Source organism: Protopterus annectens, chromosome 1.part1 (assembly GCF_019279795.1).
Source record: "Protopterus annectens isolate FY-2018-M chromosome 1.part1, PAN1.0, whole genome shotgun sequence".
In the NCBI taxonomy this organism is placed as follows: domain Eukaryota; kingdom Metazoa; phylum Chordata; order Ceratodontiformes; family Protopteridae; genus Protopterus; species Protopterus annectens.
The window spans coordinates 1,367,749,604-1,367,768,749 of NC_056726.1; positions in this window are offsets into that span (position 1 = coordinate 1,367,749,604).

Here is a 19,146-nt window from a genome sequence, read left to right on the forward strand (position 1 = left end):
TTTGTGGCATACACCTACCAGCACAAGGTATCAAACACCCAACAGCTGTGTAGTGCTATCACAGTTCAGTGTTGTTATTGGATGCGCCACATGGGTTATCTGGTGGGGAGCACTCAGAACATATATGTGATGGTGAGTGACATCTGCTACAGGGATAAAGTAGATATACAGTAGGTGTCGTACACATGCCTGTCTGCATGAAGAGGTGCCAGCGTCAGCCCAGGCACACTCACACAGGGACGCACACACATTAACACACTTGGCAGGGCCAGGAGTGCAACCCATCACTATTGGGAGTGCCACAACACATCAATGTGCAGTGAACACGTGCACCACACGGGTGATACAGAGGTCGTATGGGCAGTGAGTATGAGGGGGTGTCAGACATAAGGCAGCATGCTCCACTGTGCCTTGGGGGGAGTAGTGTATGTGGATGTGGACATATGCACCATACAACACACACACATGAACACACAGGGTCCAGTTCAGACATGCATGGGTGCATGTCTGTACGGGTGTGTGTTGGCCAACAGTGCCAGCAGGTTTTACAAGGGTAGGTGATGGATATACCTTGGCATCAGCCCACATGACAATGGTCTGCATTGTGGCACAGGTCTTTAGCTTCTGCATTTGCCCACACAGGTGTGTATTGCATCCATCTTCCAGGCACCTGGGTGACCATTGTGTGTGGTCAATGCTGTGCATCACTTGCCATGTATGTGTTCCCTAGTCCCTGACTTGGATGGTGCCTAGGACGTGCACATATCCCACATGCATGTACAGTGACATGTGGAACTTTACCTGGTGTGTCTGGCCCATACTGTAAACACAACTTATCATCAGATGTGCCATTCTTGCCCACATGTGGCATGGAGTGGTACTGGTCAGCAGATTCACCCTGCACCCCATTGGTAGTATGCTAACAGCATTTTCTGATGTCAGTGTCATCTGTCCATACATGCCATGTTGTCAGGCATGTTATGTCTGTTGTGAGTCACATTTGAAGGCACAGTAGGGTTGTTAACTGTGATTGGCAGGCTTTGATTTCACATGTATGGGTATGGCATTGCACCCCAGCCTCTCAGACATTTACAACTGTTATCCCTGTATGGTTGACATTGTGACATATAGTAGGGCCACCATAAATGAAATTAGCAAGACCCCTCCACTTTGCCCACAGGTGTCACAGACTCACAACCACCTCTACACAGGACATAAGTTACACACACACACACACACACACACACACACACACACACACACACACACACACACACACACACACACACACACAGACACACAAACATACACACACCTGTCATGTCTGGGAGTAGAACCCCTACCTAGCTGGTTTACTATACTACAGCACTTTGCAGTTATATTGCGCGCCATGGACATTATTAATGTTCATCTTCCCCAAAGGTGTATTTCACAATTAATGACATCAGCAGAACTACCAAAGTAGGGCATTTGTAATGTACTGCGAGTGAGTAGCCTATAATGCATTGCTCCATACACAGACATTGAGACACACACATCACATCCGGTACTGGCATGGATGGAGATGGAGCACTACCATAGTTCTAAATCACACTACAGCAGTACGCAGTTACAGAACACGCTACAGCGATTACTGTACTATCACTTTCCCAGAGGTGTACTTCTAGATGAGTGACATCGGCAGCCTTGGCAAAGTAGTGTATTTGTATTGTATAGAGTGTGCATAGCCTAAAAAGCATTGCTCTCTACCCAGTCAGACACACACACACACACACACACACAGTTGCCAGGGCTGGGGCTTGAACACCTACGTACCTAGTTTATCACACTACAGCAGTTACAGGATGCACCATGGTGATTACTGGGCTATCAATTTCCCAGGGTAAAGTAGTGTATGTGTATTGTATGGAGTGTGAGTAGCCTAAAGTTCATTGCTCTCTACCCACTCAGACACACACACACACACACACACACACACACACACACACACACACACACACACACAAAACCTACCTAACTAGTTTATCACACTACAGCAGTATGTTGTTATAGGATGCACCATGACAATTACTGGGCTATCAATTTCCCAGAGGTGTATTTCTAGATGAGTGACATCAGCAGCCTTGGCAAAGTAGTGTATTTGTATTGTATGGGAGTGTGAGTAGCCTAAAATGCATTGTTCTCTACCCAGTCAGGCACACACACACACACACACACACACACACACACACACACACACACACACACACACACACACACACACACACACACACACACACACACACACATTTGCCAGGGCTGGGGCTCGAACACCTACCCAACTAGTTTATCACACTACAGCAGTATGCAGTTACAGGACGTGCCATGGAGATTATGGGACAATCATGTTCCCAGAGGTGTACTTCTAGGTGAGTGACATCAGCAGCCTTGCCAAAGTATAATATATGTATTGCATGGAGTGTGAGTAGCCTAACAAGCATTTCACTTGATGTAGTCAGAGGCAGACAGGCACACACACAAACACACACTCACACAACTGACATGTGTGGGGATAGTACTACTACCTAACTACTCTGTCACTACAGCAGTACACCATTATGGGACACTCCATGCATTTTACTGAGCCATAGCTCTCACAAAGGTGTAATTCACAGTGGATGACCTCAGCAGGCTTGTCATACTACTGCTAATGGGGAGGGCACTGTGCGCATGGGCCATACCCTATTCATGTAAGGGTTGACATGCCACATGCGGGCACACACTGGGTCATATGTCACAGGTGCATGTATACAGCTACTAGATGGCTGCTTTCTTGTACAGTCTTGTTGCATAGCTGGCACATACACCACATAGTCTGTCATGCTGACAGGTACTGGTGGCTAGTATCCGCAGTGGGTTACATCCGCACCTCATTTGTTGGGGGCCCTTAGGCTGTGTGCCAGTTGGGATGGGCCCACATGGCTCCTTGTCACAGTCACCCTCTTCCACACATCTATGCCCGTGTACCTGTGGCTTATTATAGTGTATTATCCTTACATATCTGTCTGCCTTCCTATCCACTGTGTGTGGCAAGGCAGGTGTGGTGCATACTGACGTGTTCACACTGAGAACTGCAACTTCCAGATATGTCTGGTCCACTGGTGTTTGCAGACATGGCCTTCATGTGTTTAAGTGTGTGAGCATGCCCAGTATGGTCATCTGTGTTGCATGTGTGGGCCATGTCCAGGTTGTTTGTACTGCGGTGCAGACCTTTTGTTGTACACCAATGGGTAGCATGCTGTGTCTGCAGGGTATCCATCGGTCATTTGCCATTGACTGTTGCTACATTTCTGCATAGCGCGGGGGGACACCTGACTGTTTCTACTGTTCTACACAGGAGTGGGAGGGGTACACCAGATTGGTACTCTATGTGTACGTTGGATGGGGAGGCACACCTGACACTTGTACACATTTGCTAGGACTGTACTGGTAAGTCAGGTACTCCATTTCCATCTGTAGTCTTACCTATCATGCTGGCTAGGGCTTACAAATGTAGTACAGATCCTAGCTTTGTCCACCTACATATTAGTGTCTAACTTCCTAGCCTTCACAACTTACATCTGACTCCCTGGCCTGCTGCAGTCTGTCTGTGTAGGCCTGGGGGAGGGGTTAACCATAGGGCACATTTGGAGGCCATAGTACAGCATTTATTTGTGTTTGTCTTCCCCTGTCCTGCTGACTGAGACTGTTGCTGGGCATGTGATCCTTCCTGACTGGAATGTGTGGCTCTTACAGACATTTCTGTTGCCATTTTCTGTAGTGGGTTTTGTCACCCTGTGTGGTGCTGGCTACTATGGTGACTCCAGTATGCGTTACAGATCTCATGCTGCCACTATGGGTGTCTACTCTATGCTGCCTTGACATCTGGCCAACCAGTTCCCTTGCATGTTCACATCCATACCATACCTACAGGTAAAAACCCATTCTATTCCATTTGACAATTGGTAGGTTGATTGACTTGCCTTGAGAGTATGCCGGACTTGAGGATGGTGCTGGAGGGCTGCCTATGTCAGATGCACATAGTACACTCCCTATACATGGTTAGGCACAGGTAGTGTCATGTTTAGCATCCTTTTTACTGTCTGTGCGAGTTGGAGAGAGGTGTCATTCCCTGGGGCCCTACTGTGTCTGTGCATATGCTATGCATTGCCTCTTTGCCAAGGCCAGGGCATACTGAGCATGCCCCCTTCTGCCTACTGGAGCAGGCTTAGGTTGTTCCTCCTCTGAGTCACTCTTTACCTGTACAGGCCTTGGCGGTGATGGGGGACTGTGTGGCCCTGCCCCATGCTGTTCCTGCTGCAGCTGTTTCCGCAGGATCATATTGTGTAGCATAGCACATACCATTACTATTTAGGTACATGTAGCTGGTGAATACTGAAGGGCTCTACCGGATGTGTCCAAACACCGGAATCATGACCTGAGTATCAAAAACACACACTCTATTATATGTCTGGCCTGTGCGTGTGCATCATTGTGGCTTGCTGTTCAGGTGTGTGTGCATTTCTGATGGGTGGCATCAGCCACGTCTCCAGTGGGTACCCAGCATCCCCCACTAGGTGACCGTAGAGGATGTCCGCATCAGCAAATCTGTGGTACAGCTGCGTCACTTGCCATATGTGTGAATCGTCATAGCTTCCAGGGCAGCCAGCACACACATTTAGCATAATGTCCTGGGCATCACATACAACCTGGCAGTTGATGGAGGGGATGCCCCTGCGGTTGATGTAGGCCCTACCCTGCTCATCGAGTGGTGTTTTGATGCATATGTGCATGCAGTCTATAGCACCCACTACCCCAGAGTAGTTAGCTATTTGGTGAAAGAGACGCATATTGCGGGTCAACACCTCACGTGTGTTGAGGAATTATACGTGCTCATGTGCTGACATGGCGTCCAGGAATTGGTGGAATACTCTGGATGCTGATGCCTGTGAGATCCCCATGATATCCCCAGTTGTGCTTTGGAAGGTACCTGTGGCTAGTATATCTAGGCCTACACATACCTTGTTATCCACTGGGATGGGTTCCCTTTGGCCAGTGTGGTTTGTCAGGTGTGGCCAGCACAGCTCAACGATTTGCTGTAGGAGGTCTCTGTCCACCCAATAGTGCTCCACTATCTCCAGCTCATGTAGCCCCTGGTAGGTTACCCTGGGTCTGTACACTCTTCTCTGTCTCCTCACTATCAGTTGTTCAGCAGCATTGACATCCTCATCACTCTCATCCTCTTGCACATTTTGTTCTATGCTGCCTGCTGCAGTCCTTCTCATTTTGTAGGTTTAGTTTTTAAATTTCCCCACTTGTATACACCGGTGGTGTAGAGTGTGGAAAAACCAGGGTGGTAGTTTTTGCTTGGTTTATAGTGGTGTTCTAGGCTGGGCTGGTCTGCTTCCTGTGTGATAGACTGATTCTGATACATTTCACCTGGCAGCTTGACTAGGTCTCCTTGATTATCTCCTCACTGTGGATTGCTTGGCAGCATTAACATCCTCACCACCCTCAGCCTCTTGCACGTGTTGTTCTAGATTGCCTGCTGCATCCCTTCTCATTTTGTAGGTTTGGTTTTAAAATTTCCTCGCTTGTGTACACTGGTGGTGTGGAGTATGGAAAAACCAGGGGGGTAGGTGTTTGCTTGATTTATAGAGGTGTTCTAGGCTGGGCTGGTCTGCTTCCTGTATGATAGGCTGATTCTGATACATTTCACCTGGCAGCTCGACAAGGTTTCCTTGATTATCTTCTTACTGCTGTTTTCCATTCCCATTGCCTCCCTCTTTAGGCCTGTGTGTGTGCCGTGTGAACGGAGTGCTCAAATGTGCATGGAGCTGCTTTTACTGGTTTAACTTCCTTTTTCTTCCTGTACAACCCAGTGCATGGCACGCACACCTGCTTACACTTTGTAAAGAGTGCAAGGCAGGTTTAGACACACCCTTAGCTTAGCTGTGCTATGCTAGGAGCAATCACGAGCCACAGATCTCCAGTCCACTTACAGTATGCCTGACACCCCCCCCCATGATGTCACCTATATCCTAGTCTTGCACCCAGCTATTTATACTCTTACACTCTTGGGACCTGCCTCACACCCTTGGAAATTCTGGGATTCACTAACCCTTCCCTCATTTGCATAGGATTGCCTGCTAATGCATAGTTACATGTCCCACACTGAGCCTCCCCCCTTAGCAACCATTACGCACTGGCCAGGTTTTCTTCTGACTGCCATTGACTTGCATGGCAGAATACTGACTTTAGTTAGAATGCTTATTTAAGTTTATTTTATTAATTTCCCCCCGATCCCATTTGCGTGTCGCTGCCCTATGTTTAACCAGGTGAGATCGGCGAAGATAAAATTAAACGTTTATTTTTTTTCTTTTGCATTTTGTAATGCCAATGGATTTCCACTTGGACATTGGCATGCTTACTCAATGATATGCAGCCTTTATTTGGAGCTGTCATGCCTCCGTTTTGTAGATTGCTGAACTGTACTCGGTTACTAACTGAGTACATTTCTGCACACTGCACTTGTCCTGCACTGATGGCTGCCAGCTTCCTGGATCACATATTACCCTCATTTGCATGGTTTTCATCTGCAAATGAGGGTAATTTGCATACAGGAGCTCGGTCCGTGCAGGATTAGCCTAAGAGCTCATGTGCACTTCCCAGGAGCTCGTTCCTGGATCGCACCTCGGCCATATTGCCAGAAATAGCTCTTAAACTAATTCTGCATGCTATTATGGGCTTTGTAAATCCGGGGTAATGTTATACACATTCCTAGTATAATTAAAGTATGTGGTAATAGAGGTTTTGTGAAATACAGAGGACACCCAAAAACATTTTTTTTTCCTGTGGTAAATATGGTCATTTAATAAGCGAATGTGATAAAAGAAAATGTAGAAAAACAAAAAAATGCAGGATAAAGCACTTCAAAACTCTGGAATCTTCCACTATTCAGCCCTTTAATAGACAAGAAAACAAAAAAACAAAATACAATGCCACACTGAGGAAATGAAGAAAAGCGCTTTTCATCTGGTGCAATGACCAAACTTCTTCAGACAACAAACAGCAGGCACAAAAAACAGTTAGGTTTATAACTACACAAGAGAACTCCCCCCTCTGCCCCCAATTACACAATTAACCAATACAACACAAAAGTAAAAACAATTAACTATATACATGAATTGCAGCTTAAAGATCTAAGGCTGAATAATAATAATATAAGTTCTGAATTCTAAGTATATTTAACATTGAGGGGCAGAGTATTCAACAACAATAACATCTTTTGATGTTTAATTTTTGAACTTTTAATTTTTGATTTTTAAAGTATGTATTATGTTAAATAGGAGGTTATATATTTTTAGTAGTTCCTTTTTAGTAGTTCCTATTTTAAATCGTATAGTACTTAACTTATGACATTAGATGTGTTTGTTGCTTTTAGTAACAGAAAAGAATTTAATGAATTTTACCTTAGGTCTTTAAGCTGCAATTCATGTATATGGTTAATTGCTTTTGCTTTTGTGTTGTATTGGTTAATTTTGTAATTAGGGGCAGAGGGGGGTGTTCTCTTGTGTGGTCATAAACCTAACTGGTTTTTGTGCCTGCTGTTTGTTGTCTGAAGAAGTTTGGTCATTGCAACAGACGAAAAACAGCTTTACTTCATTTTCTCAGTGTGGCATTGTATTTTGTTTTTTATTCTCTTGTCTATTAAGCTGTGGTAGTGCAGCAGTAGCATTGTTGCCTCACAGCAAGAGGTTCTCCCATTCGATTCTTGGCTGGAGCACCTTCTGTGTGGAGTCTGTATGCCTTCACCATGGTTGAGTGGCATTTGAAAGACATGTGTGAACGGGCATGCCTTCGTTGGTGGTTGGGCATTGGGCTGGCACCGCAGCACTGTAAAAATCTACTGCCAATCATTAGTGGACAGGAGTTCCACTGTGGCAACCCCTAACCAGGAAAAGATGAAAGAAGAACAACAACATTTTCTTGTCTATTAAAGGGCTGAATAGCTGAAGATTCCAGAGTTTTGAAGTGCTTTATCCTGCATTTTTTGTTTTTCTACAGTTTGTGGTGTTGGCATAAAAGAAAATGTTTTATATGTGGTAAACCAGGTCATGATGCAAAGACATGTGAATTGAAATGTGGTAACATGGGACATAGTTGGCTAGTATGTGATCGTGTGAGGAAAATACAGAGATTATAGATAAAGAATTAAATAAGATAGTACAAAATACAGATATTAATAATAAACAAGAAAAGCAGATTGATACAAAACAAAGGCATTATAATAAATACAAAAGAGGGGGAGAAGGATAAGGAAAAAAATGTCAGTGATACAAATGAGGAAGAATATACAAAGTGGCAGGTAATAAGAGGAAAACATAATTCTATATGAAAGAGAGTGAGAGAAAAGAAAAGAAAGCTTAAATATGTAATAAAAGAAAGAAAAAGGTAATGGATGAAAAATGTTTAAAATTATTTCATTTATAAGTTGAAAATCATAGCTTTGAATGTTAAAAGTATGAAAGATGTAAAAAGAAGGCTAGGAATTTTAGAATGGTGTACTGTATTAGATGCTCATATTGTTATATTAGAAGACATATGATCATAAAAGAAAAAGAAGAAAGGTTACAAACAGAAAAATTATGGGGTGGACCAATTATCTAGAACATGGGTAAAGATGTATGTTCAGGCATATGTATATATGGTCAAGAAAACATTAAAATATTAGATGTCAATTTAGTTGAGCTAGGACGGATAATGGTAGTAGACATAAGATGGAATACAAATGTATATTAAGGGTATCACAACTTATCAGAGATTTGGGATATATGGCATGGCTTAAAAAGGCCCTTGTGGTCATTAGCCTAGTAAACACATATGAACCTATTTAGGGTGATTGCTATATATTCTTATGTTATAAAAAAAACGAGAGAGGCAATGTTTAAAAAAGTCTTGATTATGTCAATGTAAATATAAATATTATATTCATAGGTTCATTTTACTTCTAATCTAAGAATAGGAAAAAGATTAGTAGTGATGTTAAAACAGTATATGAAATAATGAGAAGGGGTGAACTGTATATATGGGACAATAAACACTTGACTTAGAAACAAAACTAAGACTGAAATTGATTATTTTTTCAGATAGTTTAAAATTACACAGAAAGTGATGAAGAAGTCAATATTTTCTGATCATATAGCTATACAGATGAAATTATATGAGTAAAAAGATTATATAAGAATAGGTAAAAGAATCAAAAATTGAATGAAAGAGACTTAAAACAAGATGATAGGAAAGAGGTAAATAAATTATGGAAAGATTATACAGGTATGAGAATGTTTTATAAAAAATGGACAAGTTGGTGCATAAGTTTTAAAAAATATAAGAAATGTTTCTTGGAAGGTTTAGTGAATAATAGGAAAAAAGAAAAAAATGGAATACAAAACATTAAGCCAATTTATATTTAGAGAGTTAATGCAAGATAAAAGGACTTTTTATGAAAAGGAAAAGGATTTATATGAAACAAATCAAGAAAACAATAATCAGTTATACAAACAGATATATTGTTTACAAGGGAAAAAAGTAGTACATTATCTAAATAAATTAATGAAAGAAAATAAAAAAGTAATAAGAGAACTGAGAAACAAAAAAGAAAATAGAGTAATGGCACAAGAAGCAATAAGTGAAATAATTAAAGGAACATAGCGCAATCTTTTGTTAAAAAATAAAAAGAAATCAGAAATATGACCTTAATAAATTAAATGAGCAAAACAATGAAATGTTGGAACAAAGTATAACTTTGAAAGAATTAGATGAAATATTAAAAGAAATTAATAGGAATACGACTACGGGATTAGATTGGATCAAATATCATATTTACAAGAATATGAAGAATTGGCAGAAACTTTTATTTATAAGAGTTTTAAATGAATTGTTAGATTTAGGAATGATAGGTAAGAAACTATGTATTGGTACAATAATATTTATATGGAAAAGGGGAGAAAAGGATTATATAAAGAACTGGAGATGAATAGTACTAAACTAAACAATACAAACAGTAAAATATTCAAGAGAATTATAACAAAAAAGATTAACAAATAAAACAGATACGCTACTTGATTAGACAGTATTTGGGAGAAATGGATAAGAAAGTCAAGACTTATGGTTAATGAAGGAGGCAACATATGATATAAATAAGAGAAAAGAAGCAAAGATTATGATAGGAGGCTTAAGCAAGGCATTTGACAAAATGCAATACAAATCACTATGGGATATTTTAGAGGCATATAATATAAGTAAGAAAATAATACAAGTAATCAAGTCAGTGTATGAAAGAAATAATGTTAAATTAAATGTAAATGGATGTATAAGTGAAGAAATAAATATAGAATGTGGAGTAAGACAGGGATGCCCATGTAGCAGCATCATTTTTGCATTAGTTATGAGCACAATAATGACAAAGATCAATCAAATGACACATAACACAGGATATAAGATAGTAAATGAAATACGATCACCTATAATGTATACATATGCATATGACATTCCCTGGGATTCAGCAAACTTCTGTGCAGGAATAGCTTATTCCTGCATGGAAGGGATTGTTCCCATGCAGCACGGCAGCTCACCATGCATATGTATGAAGGCGCGCTGCCGTACTCTAAAACGGACATGGCTCTGTGTGTGAGTGCAGGGGGCGTGTCCGAGAGCAGTGGTCTCACAATACACATGTCCCCTGCACTTGTGAATTGCCGTTCAACAATTCAAAATGAATGAAAGTCTCCATGGACACTTTAGTGTCTGTAGAGAAAATAAGAGACAGCCATACCTCGCAATTTTACAGATCTTCGCAGAATGTCCAGATTAATGCTTCATATTTTTGGTGTGTTCCTCCAAAATCTGCACCTGTCTGGCAAATAGCTGTGAACTGAAGTCATTAAATAATGACAAATATTTAATTTAAGATTCTACATCCACAGAAAATACATGCTAATCCAAAACCTGTCATTCTATAAATGTTCTAAATTTCAAACAGCAATATTTAAAATATATTCCTTATTTTTGTTTTCCTGTGTGCAATAAAGTTTAAGCATAGCTGCATATGTTTGCCCATCACGCAGCTATGCATAGCAGAGTTTAAACATCAAAAGAAGCTAGATAGAACTATCCATAGTACTAACAGTGAAACTGGCATAGCATTCGCCTAGAATGCAGTCAGTCATGGTTTGAACCCCACAGCAGTCCATGCATTCTCATATGTGAAACAGAACTAAAATGCATTTTTCATAAATAGGTAGTAAATATTATTATGTATATGCTAACCAGGGTGGTGAGCAACCTTAAACTTGAGGTATCAATAAAATTTAAAGTTTAAGCAAGATTTAGCATAGCTAAGCAGATTTGCACACTGGTAAGTAGGGCTAAGCATCTACCCCTTTAAACAATAGTTATCTTAGCAAAGCAGGTTTGCCTGGTGCTTAGCTTAGCTCAGCAGTTTCAAAACTGTCCAATCATGGTAAAGGGTGGGAAATTAGCCCTATTTAAACCACACAGACAGATATACAGCTCATAACCAGTTGTAGCTCCCCACTGTAGGTACTATGGCAGGTGTTGGGTAAGGTGTGTGCTTTTGGGTGCAGCGCTGAGGCATTCAGGAGTCCAGGGTCATGGTTGGACTTCTCATTAAAGACCATTAAGGGAGACTGCTGCAGGATCAGTACCAGGGCTCCCAATACAAAGCAGAGGCCTGGGACCAACTTGCCTGAGATCTCACCACTGACACTCGCATCCCTCGGACTGGTGAGCAGGTCCGACATGACTTTGCCAACTTGAAGCAGAGGAAGAAGGACATTTTGGACCGGTGGGTCCAAGATGCCAGAGCGAGGAATGCTCCAGCCATGTGTAAGTGTTAGTCAAAATAAGTGTTCTCCAAAGTCCAGCCTGTGTATGCGATGGATAGGTATGCATAAATGTTTTCTCTTATCTCCTGTACAGCTACAGATGAGAGGGTTGTGAACTTGCAAGCCCATGCCAGCAGGGAGTAAAAGCTGTGTCGCGAGGCTGGTGAGTAACAATCTAGCTGGTATTAGGTAGGGCAAATAAATAAATGTAGTAGAATGTCACCTTGCAGTATTTAAAAACGGATATGGTTTTTAGTGACTGAAGAAGCCAGTAGGAGAGTAATAGTGACATACATGTTATATATATCAATAAAAGTGCAATTATCTGTCAATAAAAGTGAAAACCCCAGAGTGGTTGTGTTTACTCTGGTATTGTATGACTGGAAAGTTTCATGCACCAAGATCTGATATCAGAATAGTAATGTTGTGTTATCCACTGTTTTCAACACTGTGCTATATCGAAAGGAATGTATAGGAATGTATATAAAAGAATGTTGTAATCAAAAGGTCAGACTGTATAACCAAGAGAGAATGTTTTATTTATTTATTTCCAGTTTGATGACCGGGGATGTCCACTGGGCTCAGGGAGCCCGTTTTCAGTGAAGGCCCGGGGAGAAAAGCTCCATGTTACAAAGTTTAGATACAGATACAATATAGAAAAGAAGACAAATTTACAATTATATTTCATGCTGGATAGCAGGTGTAATTTCTTAGGTACATGTTACTTTTAAATACAGACACAATATTATTAATGAACAATTTACAGTTAGATTTCATGTTAGAGAGCAGGTGTAATTTCTTAGGTACATGTTACCTTTCGATACAGACACAATATTATTAATGAACAATTTACAGTTACATTTCATGTTAGAGAACAGGTGTAATTTCTTAGTTACATGTTACCTTTAGATACAGACACAATATTATTAACGAACAATTTACAGTTACATTTCATGTTAGAGAGCAGGTGTAATTTCTTAGGTACATGTTACCTTTAAATACAGACACAATATTATTAATGAACAATTTACAGTTACATTTCATGTAAGAGAGTAGGTGTCATTTCTTAGTCACATGTTACCTTTAGATACAGACACAATATTATTAATGAACAATTTACAGTTACATTTCATGTTAGAGAGCAGGTGACATTTCTTAGGTACATGTTACCTTTAGATACAGACACAATATTATTAATGAACAATTTACAGTTACATTTCATGTTAGAGAGCAGGTGTAAATTCTTAGGTACATGTTACCTTTAGATACAGACACGATATTATTAATGAACAATTTACAGTTACATTTCATGTTAGAGAACAGGTGTAAATTCTTAGGTACATGTTACCTTTAGATACAGACACAATATTATTAATGAACACTTTACAGTTACATTTCATGTTAGAGAGAGCAGGTGTAATTTCTTAGGTACATGTTACTTTTAGATACAGACATATTATTAATGAACAATTTACAGTTACATTTCATGTTAGAGAGCAGGTGTAAATTCTTAGGTACATGCTACCTTTAGATACAGACACAATATTGCTAATGAACAATTTACAGATACATTTCATGTTAGAGAGCAGGTGTAATTTCTTAGGTACGTTACTTTTAGATACAGACACAATATTATTAATGAACAATTTACAGTTACATTTCATGTTAGAGAGCAGGTGAAATGTCTTAGGTACATGTTACCTTTAGATACAGACACAATATTATTAATGAACAATTTACAGTTACATTTCATTTTAGGGAGCAGGTGTAATTTCTTAGGTACATGTTACTTTTAGATACAGACATATTATTAATGAACAATTTACAGTTACATTTCATGTTAGAGAGCAGGTGTAATTTCTTAGGTACTTGTTACTTTTAGATACAGACATATTATTAATGAACAATTTACAGTTACATTTCATGTTAGAGAGCAGGTGTAAATTCTTAGGTACATGTTACCTTTAGATACAGACACAATATTGCTAATGAACAATTTACAGTTACATTTCATGTTAGAGAGCAGGTGTAATTTCTTAGGTACGTTACTTTTAGATACAGACACAATATTATTAATGAACAATTTACAGTTACATTTCATGTTAGAGAGCAGGTGAAATGTCTTAGGTACATGTTACCTTTAGATACAGACACAATATTATTAATGAACAATTTACAGTTACATTTCATTTTAGGGAGCAGGTGTAATTTCTTAGGTACATGTTACTTTTAGATACAGACATATTATTAATGAACAATTTACAGTTACATTTCATGTTAGAGAGCAGGTGTAAATTCTTAGGTACATGTTACCTTTAGATACAGACACGATATTATTAATGAACAATTTACAGTTACAGCTCATGTTAGAGAGCAGGTGTAAATTCTTAGGTACATGGTACAAATTTGATATTTACAATATGTACATATGTGTGGTAGCCTATAGATCATAGCTAGAGAGGCTAGTAGTCATAGCTGGAGAGGGGTTTAGAGGTGGAGAGAAAATTATAGGACTAGGTGGGGAGAATGCAGTTGCATTTTCTGATAGAATAAAGGTAGGAATGCAACTGAAATTTAAAGTTTTCAAAGTTTGCACAGGTCCTTAGAGAGGAAGGAAGAGAATTCCATTTTTTTGGTAGGGAAAGGATAGCAGGAGTTGACCAGCAGGGCGATTGGGTTTTTGGACACAGATTAGGTTTTGGTGAGTAGATCTGAGAGTTCTCTGAGGGATGTAGGGGAGAAGGATGTTGCATAGAGCAGGGCACTTAGAGAGTTGAAAGAGTAGTTTGTGGGCTGTGGTAATGTGAAGATAGTCTAGATGGTTGGAGAGTTCAAGCCAGTGTAACAAATTAAGGGCAATACAGTGGTGGGAGGAGTGAGTCTGCATGTCCTCCCTGTAGTTGGGTGTGCATTCGAAAGACATGCGTAAATGGGCCTGCCTTCTTTGAAGGTTGAATGTCGAGCTGGCACCTCAGTGTTTGTCAAAATCTACTGCCAATCATTAGTGGACCGGAGTTCCGCTGTGGCAACCCCTAACCGGGAAAAGCCAAATGACAACAACAACAGTGATGGGAGGAGTATTTGGCTTTGGTGACAAATTTAGAAATCTTATTATAACAGACTTCCAATTTTGAAGTGAGTGTGGCAAATAAGTTAGTTAATCGAGGAGCATCATACATTAGTGAGGGGAGTAGATAGGTAGTGGCAAGCATATGTCTGGTGGAGGGAGAGAGAGAAATTGGATGTTCCTGTATAGCATACCAAGTTTTGTATGAGTTTTCTTAATGTTTTGCTGGATGTGAGTGTCGAATTTCAGGTGTTCATCAATAGTGACCCCAAGTAGTATGACAAAGGGAACAACCTCTATAGTGGATTTGTTTTGGCTAATGATTTGGAATGAGTTTTTATCATGAGGGGAAGCTTCTGAGTGAAAGAATAATACTATTTTGGATTTATTGGCATTTAATGAGACGTAATTCTGAAGCATCCAATTTTCAGTGGTGGAGAAAGTAGCTTGGGTCAGTGTCCGAAGCTCTGGGAGGCTGGTGGCACTGCAGATTAATGTGGAATCATCTGCATATTGTACAATTTTGGTATTGGGCATGGCTTTGTGGAAATTGTTAATAAAGATGTTAAACAGCATTGGACCAAGTATGCATCGCTGGGGAACCCCAGTGGGGATGGGAAAGAAGGTTGAGGTGCCTGTCCCCCATTTTACACCTTGAGATCTATTGGAAAAGTAGCTAGAGAGCCAGGATAAGGTATTCTGGCAGAGATTAAGTTCAGAGAGATGGTTTAGGAGATGGGTGTGGGAGATGGTATCAAATGCCTTGGACAGATCTCGAAGAACAGTAGAAACTATTTTCTTGAGTCCCAGGCAAGATTTATTGAGTCTAGGAAGGAGAGAAGTGCAGTGGTTGTACTATGGCCTGGATGGAAGCTGTATTGGGTTGGAGTGATTAGTTGGTTATTGGCTAAGAATGGCATGAGCTGAATGTGAATATATTTTTCTAGTAGTTTGGAAATTGGGGAGAGGATGGCTGTGGGGCGGAAATTGGAGATCTTATTGTTTTTGCCTTCTTTATGTAGAGGTAGAATGAAGGCAGTGCACCATAGTTTGGGAACATAAGATTCTAGCATGGATCTATCGATCAGGATGCTAATGGGAAGAGTGATACCATCTGCGGCTATTTTTAGGAAGGAGGATGGGATATTGTCAGGGGCACTGGAGCAAGGTTTTAATTTGGAGAGTAATTTTTTATATTATAGGATGTTGAGATGGGTTTAAGGTTGAATATAAGCTGAGGGTTGGGGGCGGAAGGTGTTGTAGGTGGTGGTGACAAAAGGGTGGATTGAGGGGAGGGGTTATTGTTAGAGAAGGTTTTGGTCAGTTCAGCTATGGAGTTAGTGAAAAAGGAGTTGAATAGAGAGGCTATTTCAGGGTCAGATTTGCTGGTGTCAGGGCAGGGGTTGCTTTTGGTACCTGGGTTGAGAAGAGAATTAATGGAGTCAGAATTGTTTTGGGCTTTTAGATTGGTTAGATTGGAGTTTAATATAGTAGGACTTTTTGTCTCTGATGATTTGTATTTTAGCAAGGTTGCAGAGTTGTCTATATTTAAGAAAAGATTCAGGCTGCTTGTTTTTATGGTATGTTTTCCAGGATTTGTCTCTTTGCAGCATAAGTTTTTTGGTATCTTTGGTTAGCCAAGGGGCGGATTTGGTTTTTACTCTTTTTGTTATTGGTGGTACTAGGAAGTTGAGGATGTTTAAGAAGGAAGAGGTGAAAAATTCTACAGCATTATCTAGTGGAAGGGTTTTTAGTGGGTTCCAATTTACTTGTTTCAGGGAATTAGAGAAGGTAGTTGGGTCAAAGTGTGTGAGGTTACATGTGTGGATGACTTGATGTAGGTGAGGAGAGGACAGGGTAGCTTGGTAGATAAATGCTGGCAAGTGGTCTCCTATAGGGTCGGGTGTGATACCAGAGTTAACAATTTTCTTTAGATGGGAACCTAGGATCCAGTCTAGTGTGGTACCTGGGGGGGGGGTTGTTTTATTGGGCCTGTTGATGGAGTTAGTAATTTGTGTATAGTTGAGTAGATTGATGGATATGGTGGGATTGGTGTTATTGATTTTATTCCAGTCGATGTCTACGTCTCCAAGTATATAGGTCTCCTGCTTAATAATGGTCATGGTCCAGAGGAGTATGTCCTCCAGAGTAGTGGTGTTGTTGCCAGGGGGGATATAGAGAGCAATGATACAAATGCTTTTGTGGTTATTTACTTTTAGTAGGCCTGCTACTAGTTCTGCATTATTGAATGTGGGGATAGGATTAGGTATGGAGTGATGGATAGTAGGTTAGAGTAGATTAAGGCTACCCCACCACCTTTTCTGTTTGGGCAGTCGTGTCTGAGGGATTGGAATCCAGGAGGAAGGATTTCAGAGTCAGTAATGTGAAGTTTTAGCCATGTTTCTCAAATGGCTACAATGTCGGGTTGATTGTAGTTCAACCAGGCTTGGAATTGGATTACTTTATTTCTTAAACTCTGTGCATTAATGGTGAAGAATTTGAGGTATTTATGGTTATCTTTATAGTTTGAGGTGGGGAGATTAGCAGTATAGGTAGTGTTTGGTCCAGGATTTGGATGTAAGTCTCCAGCTAAGCAGAGGTAGTTGAGGAAGGGTAGTAGTATTTTTGATTTGGTGCTTCGTAGTTGTGGGAAGTAAAGTATTAGCTTAGGAGTGTAGTACTTAGTTGAGGGGAGAAATCATTTTATTTTGAAGTAGTGGAGGGGGCTGGGTAGAACTAGTGAAGCGGATATGTTGTGGAAGTGTGTTTTTGAGTGATAAGAAAGGAGGTTGGGAGTGAGGGGATATGATAGGAAGGATGTGTGGAGTAGGTTGTGGGAGTAGGAGGTAGTGAGATATAAAGGGAATAAGACTAAAATGCAGATAGTTGGGGTGAGAATGGTTTTAGAAAGAAAACACTCAATGAAGTGACCACAGTTTCTCAATAGCTTGTTCTGATGAAACACAAACTTATATCTTTAGCAGAAACTGCCACGGTACAAATCCCAGGAATGATAGTAAGCTGTATGCATAATTTCAATTAGGATTTTGTGAATATGTGTAGAAACAATCAGGTAGTGTCAACATAAATTCCCTCCACAGATTTTCCAAGTAAAAGAAGGTATAAAGTAGCTATAAGAAGCATGTAGTAATAATGTGTCCAGCACCCACAGTCCAACCCCAAGGCTGCAAATGATAGCAAGATAAGTGCATAAACCAAGTGGTCTCCCCCAAGAAATGTCCAAAACTGTCATGCTGTCACAGCTACTGGTCCCTGCTACCAACAACCAGGGTGACGCGACAAAAATCAAGGCAGAGTATGTCAGTAGCACACACACACACACACACACACACACACACACACACACACACACACACACACACACACACACGCGCACACACACACACACACACACACACACACACACACACACACACACACACACACACACACACACACACACACACACACACACACACACACACACACACACACTATGAGTGCACATATGTAACACTGACTATGTGAATATGGGTAGAAACAGTTATGTAATATTAACAAACATTCCCTCTACAGGTCTCCAGGTAAGAGAAAGTATAAAGTAGCTATAAGAAGGCTGCAATTATACTGTATACAAACATACCACTGCCCAACTCAATGCCATAGTTGTTGTAATAATACCTGTAGAGTCATGAGTAGAGCAATTATCATTAAAGTTGTGACCACTACAAGAATCTACATTTGTTGACTGACATCTCCCCCCCACCTTATCTTCATCAGTAATCTAAACACATAAATGAATGGGTATGTTTTCCACCAAACCTACTGTTGGGCGATGTTCCCTGTTGTTCTACAAATGTTGAAATGTATTCCAATTAATGTTCCCTGTTCAAAACTATCATGGGTGGCCTGTTGCTATCAATGTAAGCTGCATGCTGGAGTAATGCCCACTGTAGTTCCATATATGCATGTATTCTGTTTGCTATTCAAATGTACTAAATCTGTTGTTTTGGGTTAATGGGAATACGCATGCATGCTGTTATAACTAATCCTGAAATGTGTTTATCATTACTAACCAGCATCTGTTCTAAAACTCCAACAGCATAGCACGTCAGAGAATGCCAGTCCCAGTGAATCTGCCTCTCCCTACTCATC